Source organism: Ovis canadensis, chromosome 8, assembly GCF_042477335.2.
Source record: "Ovis canadensis isolate MfBH-ARS-UI-01 breed Bighorn chromosome 8, ARS-UI_OviCan_v2, whole genome shotgun sequence".
Lineage (NCBI taxonomy): Eukaryota > Metazoa > Chordata > Mammalia > Artiodactyla > Bovidae > Ovis > Ovis canadensis.
Window position 1 is genome coordinate 37,583,285 of NC_091252.1, and position 12,221 is coordinate 37,595,505.

A 12,221-nucleotide genomic window follows, 5' to 3' on the forward strand; every position below is an offset into this window, starting at 1 on the left:
GATCCCAAGCCACCACCTTTCAGCTCTCTTCTGTATTCTTTCTCTTTGTGATCACGTTTACTCCTCTGATTTTAACAGTTGCCTGTGTAATGAAGTTTTCTAAATTGCCCTTTATTTCCTTTTGTTCATCTTCTGCTGGCTATCCAGTAGTCACCCTAAAATCTACACTCCAAAATGAATTTTCCTTTACTTGCTCACTGGCTCATTGTCAGTACTGTTCTTTGTGTGAAATAGTGGGAGTAGAAGGTATGGGGTACCTAGCCTTGCTTTCACTGAGCCAACACACTGATCAGAAACCTCAGTCTTCAGCTGTCTCTCTGCCTTGCAGTCTCTTGTTTACATGTACACATATGTGAATATGTATTTATTCACCAAATACTTCTTTAAGTACAATGTTTCTATATATATTTGGCCACAGTAGATAAGACTATATCTGGATGGCCTCTTGAATGGATTCCTTCCATTCTTACCATATTTATTCTAATTTTGATCTTCATCAATCCTTCCTAGAACTTTTACAATGTTCTCTCTACCTCTGGCTTAAATCCTGTGATTCATTTTACATTCTGTCTCATTGAGAATACTTGCTTGATCATGTTTCTTTTTTTTTTTTTTTGATCATATGTTTCTCTTGCTTGAAAACCTCTGATGGCTTCCCATATTATACAGGAAAAATGCTATCTTTTTAGCATATCATACAAGACTATGCTAATTCCATCTTCTTTGCTCTTTTTATGTATTACTTCATCTTTTGGGTTCTAGCTATACCTGTCTTCTGCTGATTTCTTGAATAATGTGGATTTTACTCTTCAAACTTTGTTCATACATTTCTGGTGACCATAAGGCTCTGACCCCTCTTCTTTGTTTAATGAAATCCTGCTTATGTTTCAAGGTCAGCTTGGAATGTTCCCTTTGAAAATTATTTACCTAATATCCCTCTTTATCTACTCCCTGCACCAGAACCAAACGCTTAACATTCTTTATCTGATGTACTTTGCACATTCGTCTGTTATAGTGCTTATCAGATTGTATGCCTTGCTTTTGTGTTTCTCAGTGTAAAGGTTCACAAGGGAAAGAATCATCTTGTTTTTTCTTCTGTTCTTAGAGCACAAAGCCTGGCACATAGCACATGCTTGGTAAAGCATTTCTGAAGGAAAGTCTGACATTCCATGTTACTTTACCTTCTGTAGCAGGTAAGTCTAACTTGAGATCATGAGTTCTCAAAGGAAGATGGTAGTTTATATAAGGTAATTGGTTTACACTAAATATCTGCTAATGATTCAGTTCAGTCGCTCAGTCGTGTCCAACTTTTTGTGACCCCGTGAACCACAGCACTCCAGGCCTTCCCATCCAGCACCAGCTCCCGGAATTTACCTGAACTCATGTCCATTGAGTCGGTGATGTCATCCAACCATCTCATCCTCTGTCGTCCCCTTCTCCTGCCCTCAATCTCTCCCAGCATCAAGGTCTTTTCAAATGAGCCAGCTCTTTGCATCAGGTGGCCAAAGTATTGCAGTTTCAGCTTCAACATCAGTCCTTCCAATGAACACCCAGGACTGATCTCCTTCAGAATGGACTGGTTGGATCTCCTTGCAGTCCAAGGACTCTCGAGTCTTCTACAACACCACAGTTCAAAAGCATCAATTCTTTGGTGCTCAGCTTTCTTTATAGTCCGACTCTCACGACCATACCTGACTACTGGAAAAATCATAGCCTTGACTAGATGGACCTTTGTTGGCAAAGTAATGTCTCTGCTTTTTAATATGCTATCTAGGTTGGTCCTAACTTTCCTTCCAAGGAGCAAGCGTCTTTTAATTTCATGGCTGCAATCACCATCTGCAGTGATTTCAGAGCCCCCAAAAATGAAGTCAGCCACTGTTTCCACTGTTTCCCCATCTATTTGCCATGAAGTGATCGGACCGGATGCCATGATCTTCCTTTTCTGAATGTTGAGCTTTAAGCCAACTTTTTTGACTCTCCTCTTTCACTTTCATCAAGAGGCTCTTTAGTTCTTCACTTTCTGCCATAAGGGTGGTATCATCTGCATATCTAAGGTTATTGATATTTTTCCCGGCAATGTTGATTCCAGCTTGTGCTTCATCCAGCCCAATGTTTCTCATGATGTACTCCGTATATAAGTTAAATAAGCAGGGTGACAATATACAGCCTTGATGTACTCCTTTCCCTATTTGGAACCAGTCTGTTGTTCCATGTCCAGTTCTAACTGTTGCTTTCTGACCTGCATACAGGTTTCTCAAGAGGCAGGTCAGGTGGTCTGGTATTCCCATCTCTTTCAGAATTTTCCACTGTTTGTCATGATCCACACAGTCGAAGGCTTTAGCCTAGTCAATAGAGCAGAAGTAGATGTTTTTCTGGAACTCTTGCTTTTTTGATGATCCAATGGATGTTGGCAATTTGATCTCTGGTTCCTCTACCCTTTCTAAATCCAGCTTGAACATCTGGAAGTTTACGGTTCACGTACTGTTGAAGCCTGGCTTGGAGAACTTTGAGCGTTACTTTGCTGGCATGTAAGATGAGTGCAATTGTGTGGTAGTTTGAGCATTCTTTGGCATTGCCTTTCTTTGGGATTGGGATGAAAACTTACCTTTTCCAGTCCTATGGCCACTGCTGAGTTTTCCAAATTTGCTGGCATATTGAGTGCAGCACTTTCACAGCATCATCTTTTAAACTTAACACTTTAAAAAGATATTTGTTTATTTTTGTCTGTGCTGGGCCTTCATTGCTGGGTGCGGGCTTTCTCTAGTTGCGGTGAGTGGGCGCTACTCTCTAGTTGTGGTGCATTGGCTTCTGATTGTGGTGGTTTCTCTTGTTGCAGAGCGTGGACTCTGGGGCACTCGGGCTAAATAGTTGTGGTGCATGGGCTTAGTCAACCTCATAATGTGTGGAATCTTCCTGGACCAGGAATTGAACCCGTGTCCCCTGCATTGGCAGGTGGATTCTTAACCACCAGACCGCTAAAGAAGCCCCGATTTTTCATACCTGAATCATAAAGTGTTACTGCAGATATGTTTGTTTTAATTAAAATCACTTCTGAGCAGTAAGAATTTGCCATAAATAAGACTTTCTGAAATTTTATTATTTTAGAGCTTTTGAAATAGTAAATGTTTATCTGAATTAGAATTCTGAATGAAACAAATAGTATAAAATGAACATTGTTTAGAGAAAGAGAAGTATATTAATTAATAAATCATTTTTAAGAAAGATTAAATAAAAGTAGTCTTTCTAAAGAATGGAGGTTAAAAAATAGATTTCCATGTTGCACGGGAATACTTGGCTTGAATAAGATAGACTTTTACTGTACTTTGGTGATGTTTAGAGAATGAGTAGATGAAATATATGACAGATGAAACATAAAGAAGGTGCTGGTATTATTTGACATTATTTGTTAATAAGAGGAGTACAAAATAATAACAGTACCCTGTGGTGGTGGTGGTGGTGGTTCGTTTGCTAAGTCTGGTCCAATTCTTTGCAACCCCATGGACTGCAGCACTCCAGGCTCCTCTGCCCTCCAGTATCTCCTGGAGTTCACTCAAATTCATGTCAGTTGAGTCGGTTAACCCTGAGGTACAAGACTTTTAATATTTTAGAATTATTTTTAAGGAATATTGTAATTTAAAAATCCTGATAATTAAAAATGCTATGGTGTTGTATTGTTATGCTAAGTCAAATGATATGATGTCTGGGTTTTGTTTCAAAATAATTAAGAAATGTGGAGGTAGTAGGAATAAGACTGGCCATGTGTTGATAATTGTTGTAGCTATATGATAGAGTATCACTATCATTTATTTTGTAAAGAGTTTCCAAATAAGGACTCAGTACTGCTAGGCTGAGTGAATATAGAGTGATATTGAGTAATTCAGAATTACCAGTGTAAAACTAAATGATACTTCTTTGGTTTTGTTTTCCAAGTTTTTATTCCATATTGTTTTTCTTTTTCTATGAGATATGGAAGCCTCTTAAATTGCTAAGCCAAATCATCACATATTGAGGGAAAGAGATATAACATTGATTTATGGCAGCATTCTTCTCGAAGAAAACAATTATTGACAAGCCCACAGCTAACATCATACTCAGTGGTGAAAAGCTGAAAGCACTCTCTCTAAGATCAGGAATAAGACGAGAATGCCCACTCTCACCATGTTTATTCAGCATAGTTTTGGAAGTCCTAGCCATAGCAATCAGAGAAGAAAAAGAAATAAAAGGAATCCGAATTGGAAAGGAAGAAGTAAAACTGTGACTGTTTGCAGATGACATGATAGTATACGTAGAAAGTCCTAAAGATGCCTCTAGAAAACTGCTAGAGCTCATCAGTGAGTTCAGTAAAGTTGCTAGATTCAAAATAAGTACCCAGAAATCTTTTGCATTTCTATACACTATCATCAAAATACTGGAAAGATAACTTAAGGAAACAATTCCATTTACCATCGCAACAAAAAGAATAAATACCTAGGAATAAACCTACCTAAGGGGGCAAAAAGATCTGTACTCCAAAATCTGTCAGACACACAAAAAAGATGATGCATGTGGAAAGATAAACCATGTTCTTGGGTGGGAAGAATCAATATTGTTAAAATCACCATACTGCCCAAGGCAGTCTACTGATTGTATGCCATCCCTATCAAATTACCAATAACATTTTTCACAGAACTGGAACAAAAAATTTAAAAGTTTGTGTAGAAACAAAAGACCTTGAATAGCCAAAACAGTCTTGAGAAAGAGTACTATATTTCTGGTGATTTCATTAATTTGAATTATGTTCTTAAAGTTTGGCAAAGAAAAAGGATGAATTCATAGAATTGTTTTTTTTCTTAAGGGATGTGAGACAGAAGTTCAGAAATTGTTCTTTCTTCTTCCTGCTCTCTTTTTCTCCTTTCCTTATTCCCATGTTGCCTCAGTTTGTTTTTGAGGTGCCAAAAAAATTATGTGCTACTTCCTCCAATCCAGTATCACATCTGTGGGCTCAAGTCCTTTAAATCTGAAACTCCCTCAGTAAACTTTTTTTTTCAACTGAGGTATATTGACAAGCAGTATTAGTTCCAGGTGTAAAACACTGTAATGATTCAATGTTTGTATATATTGTGAAATGATCACCACAATAAGCCTGTAAACATCTTTAGGGCATCTCCCTTTTGGACTTCTCAGATATTTTATTTTTGATTAGAGTTTTTCTTTCTAGCTAAAAGAAAGATTTACAGGCTGAAGAATCTTCAGAGATGTGACCCGAGTCTCCTTCTTAATGGTATCATCCTCTGCATCAACCAAGCTCAGAAACCCAGACTTATCCTGGATCCAGACTTCTTAATTTTCATTATTTGTTCATTTGGTCCTGCCAATTCTTCTTCTAACATGACTATCACAAGTATTCCTTCTTTTTGCCAGTCTTGCTATTGCCATTCTGTTTTGGAGAATGTTGTGCTTGGAAGGTTTCATCTGAGATCTGCTTCTGGCTGCCAGCCTAGCTTCTTCATTTTCATGAGGAGGTTTTAACAGGATTGTCGTAAGCCCCTTTTGGAAGCTAACATTCAATCCAGGGTCTTTCCTCCTCACACTTTCATTGCAGTAATCTCCTAATTGTTTTCCATGCCTCTGATCTCAGTCCTTTCTAATAAGATTAATCTTTGTACATAACTGTCCTTGCCATTAGGATAAAATCTTGTATTTGCTGGTCTCTATTCATGTTATCATTTTTCTGCTTAGTTGTTATTGGCACAATTAGACAAATGGAAGTTTCACCCATCTTCACAGTCTTTCTCTCCTTCACCTACGTAATCAAATTAGTTACTAAATTCTGTCACCCCTAATGTTATTCAGTTGCCAAGTCATGTCCGACTTCTTGTGACCCCATGAACTGCAGCACACCAAGCTTTTCTGTCCTTCACTGTCTCCAGAGTTTGTTGAAGTTCATGTCCATTGAGTTGGTGATTCTGTCTAACTATCTCATCCTCTGCCTCCCCCTTCTCGTTTTGCCTTCAGTTTTTCCCAGCATCAGGGTCTTTTTCAGTGAGTTGGCTCTTCACATCAGGTGGTCAAAGTATTGAAGCTTCAGCTTCAGCAGCAGTGTTTCCAATTCATATTAAGGGTTGATTTCCTTTAGGATTGATTGGTTTGATCTTGCTGTCCAGGGGGCTACTCTCAAGAGTCTTCCTCAGCACCACAGTTGGAAAGCATCAATTTTTTGATGCTCAGCCTTCTTTATGGTCCAATTCTCACATCCGTACATGACTACTGGAAAAACCACAGCCTTGACAACATGTACCTTTTGTTGCAAAGTGATGTCTCTGCTATTTAATATGCTGTCTAGGTTTGTCATAGCTTTTCTTCCAAGGAGCAAGTGTCTTTTAATTTCATGGCTGCAGTCAGTCCATAGTGATTTTGGAGCCTAAGAAAATAAAATCTGTCACTGTTTCCACTTTCCCCCCTTCTTTTTGCCATGAAGTGATAGGACTGGATGCCATGATCTTAGTTTTTTGAATGTTGAGTTTTACGCCAGCTTTTTTACTCTCTTCTTTCACCTTCATCAGGAAGCTCTTCAGTTCCTTTTCACTTTCTGCCATTGGAGTGGTATCATCTGATCTGAGGTTGTTGATATTTCTCCTGGCAATCTTGATTGTGATTTATCCAACCCAGCATTTCACAAGATGTACTCTGCATATAAGTTAAATAAGCAAGGTGGCCCTATACACCCTTGACATACTCCTTTCCCAATTTGGAACCAGTCTGTTGTTCCATGTCTGGTTCTAACTGTTGCTTCTTGGCCTGTGTACAGATTTCTCAGGAGGCAGGTAAGGTTGTCTGGTATTCCCATCTCTTTAAGAATTTTCTACATTTTCTCGTGATCCACACAGTCAAAGGCTTTAGCATAGTCAATAAAGCAGAAGTAGATGTTTTTCTGGAATTTCCTTATTTTCTCTGTGACCCAACAAGTATTGGCAGTTTGATCTGGTTCCTCTGCTTTTTCTAAACCCAGCTTGTACATCTGGAAGTTCTCGGTTCATGTACTGCTGAAGCCTATCTTGAAAGATTTTGAGAATAACTTTGTTAGCATGTGAAATGAGTGCAGTTGTGCAGTAGTTTGAGCATTCTTTGGCATTGCCTTTCTTTGGGATTGAAATGAAAACTGACCCTTTCCTGTCCTGTGGCCACTGCTGCATTTTCCAAATTTGCTGACATATTGAGTGCAGCACTTTATTTATTTATTTTATTTTATTTTATTTTTTTTAACGGTACTTATTTTTAATTGGTGGACAATTGCTTTACAGTGTTTTGTTAGTTTACACTGTACAATGACACAAATCATTCATAACTATGTATATGCAAGCTGCACTGCTTACTTGATATGAAAGCAGCCATCAGTTGAGTTGAGTTCAGATCAGTTCATTTGCTCAGTCGTGTCTGACACTTTGCGACCCCATGAATCGCAGCGAGTGCAGCACTTTAAAAGCATCATCTTTTAGGATTTGAAATAGCTCAGCTGGAATTCCAGTACATCCACTAGCTTTGTTTATCTTAATGCTTCCTAAAGCCCACTTGACTTCACACTCCAGAATGTCTGGTTCTAGATGAGTGGCCATACTATCGTGATTAACTGGTTCATTAAGACTTTTTTGGTATAGTTCTGTGTATTCTTGCCACCTCTTCTTAATCTCTTCTGCTTCTGTTAGGTCCTTGTCGTTTCTGTCTTTTATTGTGCCAATCCTTGCATGAAATGTCCCCTTGATAATCTCCAGTTTTCTTGAAGAGATTTCTGGTCTTTCTCGTTATTTTGTTTTCCTCTATGTCTTTGTCTGTGTTCACTTAAGAAGGCTCTTCGTGATATTCTGTGTAACTCTGCATTCAGTTGGGTATGCATGCATGCATGCTAAGTAGCTTCAGTAGTGTCCAGCTCTGTGCAACTCTATGGACTGTAACCCGCAAGGCTCCTCTCCTCCTGGAGAATCATAGGATTCTCCAGGCAAGAATACTGGAATGGATTGCCATGGCTTCCTCCAGGGGATCTTCTTGACCCAGGGATCAAACCTGCATCTCTTAAGTCTCCTGCATTGACAGGTGGGTTCTTTACCACTAGCGCCACCTGGGAAGCCCTTAGTTGGGTGTATCTTTCCCTTTTTCCCCTTGCCTTTTGCTTCTTTTCTATCCTCAACTATTTGTTAAGTCTTGTCAGAGAACTACTTTGCCTTCTTGGATTTCTTTTGCTTTGAGATGGTTTTGGTCCCCACTTCCTGAACAGTGTAGTGAACCTCTGTCCATAGTTCTTCAGTCACTCTGTCTGCTAGATCTAATTCCTTGAATCAAATCCTCACTTCCACTGTATAATCATAAAAGATTTTATTTAGGTCATACCTGAATTGCCTAGTGGTTTTCCCTACTTTCTTCAATTTAAGTCTGAATTTTCCAATAAGGAACTGAAGGTCTGAGCCACAGTCAGCTCCAGGTCTTGTTTTTGCTGACTGTATAGAGCTTCTGCATGTTTGGCTGCAAATAATGTAATTAATCCATTTTCAGTATTGGCCATCTGGTGATGTCTACATATAGACTTGTCTCTTGTGTTTTTGGAAGAGAGTGTTTGCTCTGACCAGTGTGTTCTGTTTACAAAACTCTGTTAGCCTTTGCCCTGCTTCATTTTGTGCTCCAAGGCCGAACTTGCCTGTTACTCCAGGTGTATCTTGACTTCCTGCTTTTGCATTCCAGTCCCCAATATGAAAAGGACATCATTTTTGGTGTTAGTTCTAGAAGGTCTTGTAGGTCTTCATGGAACCAGTCAACTTCAGCTTCTTTGGCATTAGTAGTTGGACCATAGATTTAGATTACTGTTGAATGGTTACTGTTGAATAGATTACTGATGTTGAATGGTTTGCCTTGGAAACAAACCAGAATCATTCTTTCATTTTTGAGGCTGCACCCAGTACTGCATTTCAGAGTCTTTTGTTGACTATGAGGGCTACTCCGTTTCTTTCTAAAGGATTCTTCCCCACAGTAGTAGATATAATGGTCATCTGAATTCAATTTGCCCATTCCTATCCATCTTAGTTCACTGATTCCTAAGATGTTGATGTTCACTCTTGCCATCTCTTGTTTGATCAAGTCCAATTTACCTTGATTCATGGACCTAACATTCCAGGTTCCTATGCAGTATTGTTCTTTACAACCTTGGACTTTCACCACGAGACACATCCATGACTGAGCATCGTTTCTGCTTTGGCTCAGCCTCTTCATTCCTTCTGGATCTTTTAGTTATTGCCCTCTGCCCTTCCTCAGTAGCATATTAGACCCCTTCTGACCTTTTTGCTTCTCACTGTTTACATATGAAGCACACGTTATTTTGTGGCACTTCCTTGGTTCGTTCCCTCTTCTTTTCCAACCTAATCTCATCTCTTGACCTTTGTCATCGTACCCTCAGCTTCCAGCTATACTGAATACCAGCTATTTCCTGAATATGCCTCTGTTAGTTTTTTCATGCCCTACTTCTGCCTGAAATTCTCTGACCCTCCCATCATGCCTTCTCTTTCCAGGAAACTCTTCCCTCAACGGCATTACTCTGTAGTTATCTTCCTTAAGTACCAGTGGCATTTTCTCTGTGCTTATAGTGCATATGTCTTGGGCACAGAGGCAGTTGTATCAGAGTTATCTGTTTATGTTTCCTACTCGTTCAAAATCTCTTTCCAGGTGGGTTGTGAACTCTGTGATGTCTCGGGTAGCTAGTCTCTAATTTTGTTCATCTTCAGAATTTGTCACAGTGTTGGAATGTAAAATATTGACTCTCCATTTGTTTGTTGCTTGATGTACAATAAAATAGTAAGGACCTTCTGTTTTCCTTCGAAGCAAAAAGGATTTTAACCCTGTAGTTTGAAGACTGAAAAATTTCCCTCGACTTTGCTTGAGCTTGAATTCCCTCATCTTTTCTTTTTTTCTTAAAATTTATTTTAATTGGAAGCTATTACAATATTGTGATTTTTGCCTCCCTCATCTTTTCTTAAAAGAGTCTTCTAAATTGTCTGTCATACATTCTTAGGACCAAAGATGGCCCAGGCTGAGCTGGACAGCTGGTAGTATTATTGATAGGAGCCAGAAAGCCCTGGACATGTCTAATTATAACAAGGGAGGTTTGGCCAAATCTTCACTGCACTCATGCATACAGGCTGTTGAATGATTCTTCAGCTTGCTAAAAGTGACTGGTTGCTGGATACCAAGTTTGAGCATTTCTGAAATATACAAGACTATATTTTTCATTAAACTGGTTCCTAATATTTCAGTCAAAAGATGACTTCTGTTTCTTGAGGCTTGAGAAGTTCTTCCCTGAATTGCATTTAAATTTTCCCACTGAGTCTAGTTTTCTAACTGGGATAAAGCTTTCATTTTAAGGCTGCCATTTCTACAATTTGCACAAGTATGTGCTTCTGATTTTTTTCTTCCATCTATAGAATTGCTTGCATCAAGAGTTTTCCAGAACATAGTGTCTCAGATGGAAAATGTAATAGAATCCCAGTCTTTGCCAAATTAATTTTTCTATTTTGTTGTTATATAATGTTCCCATTGAACAATTTTGTGTGTGATGAATGCTGAGAAGGAAGCTGGCATGCTTTTGATACAAATTGCAGATGTGTAGGAGAAATGTCTTAAAAATTTTTTTTTAATTTATTCTTTTTGGCTCTGTTGCATGGCATGTGGGATCTTAGTTCCCGACCAGGGATCAAACTTAAACCCCCTGAAGTGGAAGCTCAGATTCTTAACCACTGGACAACCGGGGAAGTCCCAGGAGAAATGTCTTTAAAGCATTCTGTATTAAATAAAACCAGGTTTATACTATATATTTACTTTTAATTCACCTGGATTTACTTAGTAAACTCCTTTAATTATTTTCAATGTGCAGTTGCTATAACTGTAGTATCTAATATACACTAAAATTTAGCAAGCAGTTTCCCTGAAGACTTTGGAATTACTTTGTGTCTTTTATTATAGTAAATAATAACTTCTTTTATTTTAGAAACAAAATAGTTTTAAGAAAGGATTAAGCTGCCTCTAAAAGCTAGGTTGTCATAGCCATGGAGGCCAGGTTCACCTGGTTTTCAGCCTTTTCAGGTAAAAGAGTAAATTATACCTTTACGATACTTCATATTATCTGTGCCTGAAACATATAAGCTGTGGGGTGTGAATTTTCACATGAACTCCTGGAGAGGAGCTCTCACATGGGATGGGAGTGGTAAAGCTTCTGTGTCCCTTGTGCTAGCTATCAAAATATTTGTGGGCATTGTGGGAAAGGACAGATCTTCAGTTTTCATAACTAAGGTATTGGCATCTGACCACAGACTGGCACTGACATAGTGCAGTGATGAAAGTGAGTCCATATGCCCTCTGGGCTTCTGCCAGTTCTTCATATGGTGAGCCTCAGAGGTGCTGCATCCTCATTTTATCGTCTGCAGTTAACATAGAAGAGAACTGGTAATCATGTATGCGTCTTCCCTCATTCTCAACACAAAAGCTGCAGAGAAGCCTTAAGTCTGCAGATCTTTGAGTATTTTATTAATTTAGCAGATGGAAGTTATATTTAAACTTATTAAGTGAAATAATTACTGGGTTTGTTGATAGATCCTATCCATATAATTCAGAGCAAGAGGCCTATGCTTCAATCTATTCTGCTCAAGCTTTCAAATTCCTTTGACAGCCTGGATGTGAAATTCAAAAGTCATTAATGTGATGTGTTAATTTTTCACTTTTTGACTTACTGCAAAAATCTTATAGTTTCCATAGCAACAATAACCTATCCAGATTGTGTAATATTCTTTACAGTATTAAAAATAAAACTATGCAATTACATGAGCTTCTGGAGCACTTCATTTAGGGAACTGAGTGAGGATTGGAATATTTCTTTAAAAAGAAAAGTGTAATTTCATGTGAAGATTTTGTCAGAAATAGTTTTTAACTTTAGGAATTTATTTAATTAAATACTTGGTAGTAGATACCTGATAGTAAATTTAATTATTGATTGTGTGAAATTTGCATTGTAAGCATTGTGTTAAGCATCTCAGACACAAACGCTTTCACAGGCATACCCACACATATTTTCAAGGTAGGGGGGATTTTGGCTTTAATTACAGTCACCTGCTGCTGGTGTTGATACTTCTTAGTGGCTTCTTGGTGCTATGTTTGGAGGAAACAGGATAGAAGAAAAGGAAAATGGGATCACTTAAGCTTTCTCTATCTTT

General features: G+C 38.4%; 1 protein-coding gene across 3 annotated transcripts in view; it reads left to right on the forward strand.

Annotated features, from left to right (window-relative positions):
- Positions 1 to 12,221, forward strand: part of CDK19 (cyclin dependent kinase 19) — a 169,777-nt gene that overhangs the window by 48,251 nt on the left and 109,305 nt on the right. Inside the window, exon 1 of one of the 3 annotated variants that reach the window (XM_069598120.2) lies at positions 1,106 to 1,193. The exons of the other annotated variants lie outside the window; for them this stretch is intronic. The gene's annotated coding sequence lies outside the window, so the exon portion shown is untranslated. Of the gene's footprint in view, positions 1 to 1,105; positions 1,194 to 12,221 lie in introns of those variants that run through there. 3 annotated transcript variants of the gene reach the window in all.